Consider the following 4,151-nt stretch of genomic DNA (forward strand, 5'->3'; position numbering starts at 1 on the left):
TCTATTTTTTTATAAGATACACGTCATTTTAGCATAGTAGTACAGGTATATGATTTACAGTACAAGTGTTTCACATGTGTTTCTAATGCTGATGATATTTTACTGGTAATTGAGTGATATAAAAAATGGGGGTATTTTTTAAAAGATTATTTTTATTGTTGACACATTTACCAGATTTTTTTAAATGCAAAGACAGTAGATGAGAAGGTTTAATCTTGTTCTTTATTGTTGAAAGAGGCAGTTTGAAACCAATAACTAGCACAGCTACAGATCTGATTAGCAAAAAATATATAAATATGCAATGGAGATTTCATGGAAGAATCAAGAATTTTTAAATAATTGAAATTGAATGCCTGTTGTTTTAAATTTATAACCTGGCATTTAGAATGCACACTGAACTGAAGGATGGACAATTCATCAATATTGTTTCTGTCTATAATAAGAGATTTAACTTGAATCCTCTGAATTACAGAGCAGGGAGTCTCACATATTAAACAAACTACTGTAATCCATAATTGAGGGTAGAGCCATGAAGTCAAAGGAAGCATTCATTAAAAGACAAGGAAATTTTCTTATTGAGAAAAAATCACTTTTGATATTTTTAACAAGCTCATAGATTTGTTAGCAAATCTGAAGCATAGCATGACAATTCTTATCCAATATCCACTGTCCTTTCTTCCTATCTTTGTCGGGACAGCAGTGTGCCCAGCTATATAATGATTTACCAAAGTTCTTTGCAGCTAGCAATGGCTGTTCTGTTTAACCAATGAAATGTAAGTAGAATACTGCCAAGTAATTGGGGAAAACATTTGTAAGATAACTTGGGGTTGAGACAACACCAGTGATTCTAAATTAAAGTCAGGGGAGAATAAAAATATTTTACTGTTAATCATATTTCATAAAAAATTGTATGTGTATCTGGTACTGTTCTTATGTTGTTTTTTTCTGTCTTTCCTTGAATAACGTATAGATGCAGTAGACTTCAGTACGTTCACAAGACAACACAAATAAAGAAAAAAGTCCATATTCTAAGATTGGCAGAATGGAAAGACAGAAAGAAACTGGTTTGTTAAAAAGATTATTGACAGCATCCAGTTCCAGCCTCCATATACCTTTACTGTGATATGAGATATAAAATAAAACACTTATCCATTTAGTCCACTAAAAATTTAGCTTCCATTACTTGCATCTGGTTATATTCACAATATGTAATAAAAGTTGGTATCATAGGCACTACATGGGAAGTATTTACATATTCAAAGAATATTCAGTTTGGTTGTAGCTCTCTAATTTCTATACATTCCTACACAGTGCATGCTCTAGTTACATTGAATCATCTTACTCTCCTCATTAATATCTCCTTTATCACTTACAATCTAGAATAAATATCATATTCAGTATAAATCTGTTATTGATATTTTCTCCAAAGACACAAACAACATTTTTCTTGGTTGATCATTTTTGTTGTTGTTATTGTTTAATGTTTATCATATTACATCCTAATTTGGTCTTCTCTTCTGAAGTTCCTGAAAGATAATACTTTGTATTTGCATATAACTTTGTTACAGGCACATAGTAGTTAGTTGTAAGAAAGTGTTAAATGAATAAAAGAATGGCACTTCCATAATCCTTTTTCCAGAGAGACCTCAGAGGTCTTCTTATTCACAACATCCCCACTGGAGTCTTCATATTCTTCGTCAGTGTCAGGATGCCATTGTTCCGATGACTTCTGAAGTTTCAGCTTGGCCCACAGGGAGACAGCATATTCACATTAGCAAAGTGGGCAGTGTTTGGGATGCCCAAACACCTCATGCCATGAGCACGGCCATTCAGTACAGTGCTACTGGAAGTCTTTCAGACCTCAGTAGGTATAATTTCCACAAATTTCACAGTTGTAGTTTAGACCATGAAGCTTATATCTATACAGTAGGGAATTGGTTTGCCATCCCAGCCAAAGGGCAGGTTTCTGGGGTTGTAAATGACCTCATTCTCCTCATCTTCACTTTCACTCTCAGTGATCTGCTTACACTTCTCTACTTTTCTAGTTCTCATTTTTCCCTTATCCATGTATATTTTCATGAGGGAGATGATGCTCTTCCCCTCAAATCTCTACATATTCACAGATAAAGGCTTCTAGGAAGACAATGTCTTTGTTCCTCTCATTGTCTCATTTGACTTTTGACTTGGGATTTTTGGCAAGCAGGGAGGTGTCAAGTGACTCAAGGGACTTTCCTTAGGTGCTGAATAGCCTCTGGACTCACTCTTCTAGGGTCCCACCTCACTTCAGGGCTAAAGCTAAGAGAGCAGATTTCAATCTGTACAGACCAAGGGAAGCCAACTCCTCCTAAGAAGAGAATGCAGACAGGTCAAGATGGGCTCCAGCATGGGTCAGGGCTCCACTTGTCTCTTTCGGCCATCCAGGAAAGATATCATTCTCCCACTTCTCAAACTTATTATGAATCTTCCTAAAAATCCATTCTGATCTTGGAGCAGCTTCACTCGATCTGGGTAATCTTGAAAGTAGTCAAGCAGCATTTCCAGGTGTCTTTTATATTTGACATCCTTCTTTTCTGTAGAAATGTCAAATAACTGGTCAAAGATGACAAGTATGTGATATAATCTAGCTTCTCCTGAGGCCTTCAGGTTAATGTATTTGAGGTTAACAGTCATGGACATCAAAGTAACAACTATATCCCTCTTCATCTGTGAACTCCACCAAGTCCCATGCCTGTTCTCTTGGATTCTCTCAAACCTTCAGAAGCTCCTCAAATTCCACTGACATTGGCACACAGATCTCATTTGGGTATTTCTGGTGGAATTCCTTTATTTGCTTGAATCTACTATAAAATTTGTCAAATTCGTTGGGTTTTGAAATGGCATTGAGTTCTTCCTTTCTTAATCCATTCTTACATCATACAAATCCTACAGTTTCCTACTGACTTCCAAATACCACTCTTGCATGGCCCGTGTGCAGGTCTGCTGGTTAGGCTTAAGGGTCATGGGGATCAGGTAGTAAATATAATATATCCCAAGAATGTCTTACGGTGATCTCAGTGCATATAAATTCATCTTACATATAAATCTACAGTCAGTGAATTCAGGTTTAGACTGCATATGCTTAGAAACCATCAGAATCATCCAATTTGATACCTAAAGCTTTGAAGGAAATTTATTATGGAAGAAAAGGTCAGGTACATGGACCAAGTATCAGGGAGTTCCAACTCCACACCAAAGTTTAAGCTAAAAGCGATACTACATCCATAACTGAAGAACAAAGTTTAGTACAACCACTAAAAATCTAAAATATTCTTATCACAGCCCCTTTGAATTTGCTTATGTGGCCTTTACAGAACACAATTTTGTGTGTGTGTGTGTGTGTGTGTGTGTGTGTGTGTAGATATACACTCTGCTCTAAAATAAAAGCTTTTATTTTTTATTTTTTTAATTTTAAAATGATAAAAAAATTTTTTAGAACACTTCATGTAAAATGGAATATGTAAACATTTTATCTTATTTTAAAGATTTATTTATTTATTTGAGAGAGAGAATGAGAGAGAGAGAGTACATGAGAGAGGGGAGGGTTAGAGGGAGAAGCAGGCTCCCTTACTGAGCAGGGAGCCCGATGTGGGACTCGATCCCAGGACTCTGGGATCATGACCTGAGCCGAAGGCAGTCGCTTAACCAACTGAGCCACCCAGGCGCCCATGTAAACATTTTATTTTAAAACTCCTTTTAGGATTCTCTTTCCAAGAGGCTAAGGAAAAAAATTATCAATGTTTCAAAAATATAAATGTATTCCCAAGAAAAAGTTTTAGTAAGAAAATAGGATAAAGATAATATATAAAAGTAGTACAACACAGAATGGTTTAGAGGTAAGAATTTAGCATAAAATCTTAGGATTCCAGACAGAGAATGGATTTTGTTTTAAGTGAAGTATGTGTGCTTTATAATAAATACAAAAGACATATCTATTATCCTTATTGGAAGTAACTGAAGTTTAATGAAGGAAATAGAATTTTAAAATCTTTGGCTAAATAACAAATATCATATATATTAAACAAAAAGTTTAAAACAAACTTAAGGAGGTTCTAGCATTTTCACTGTCTATAACATGCACAGATAATAAGTTGGGAAGAAATATTTTTTGAACA

At 35.1% G+C, this 4,151-nt stretch overlaps 1 pseudogene; it reads right to left on the minus strand.

The window, feature by feature from the left end:
• Window positions 1-1,579: 1,579 nt before the first annotated feature.
• LOC113925454 lies at window positions 1,580-3,000 on the minus strand (annotated as a pseudogene).
• Window positions 3,001-4,151: the final 1,151 nt, after the last annotated feature.

Source organism: Zalophus californianus, chromosome 2, assembly GCF_009762305.2.
Source record: "Zalophus californianus isolate mZalCal1 chromosome 2, mZalCal1.pri.v2, whole genome shotgun sequence".
Lineage (NCBI taxonomy): Eukaryota > Metazoa > Chordata > Mammalia > Carnivora > Otariidae > Zalophus > Zalophus californianus.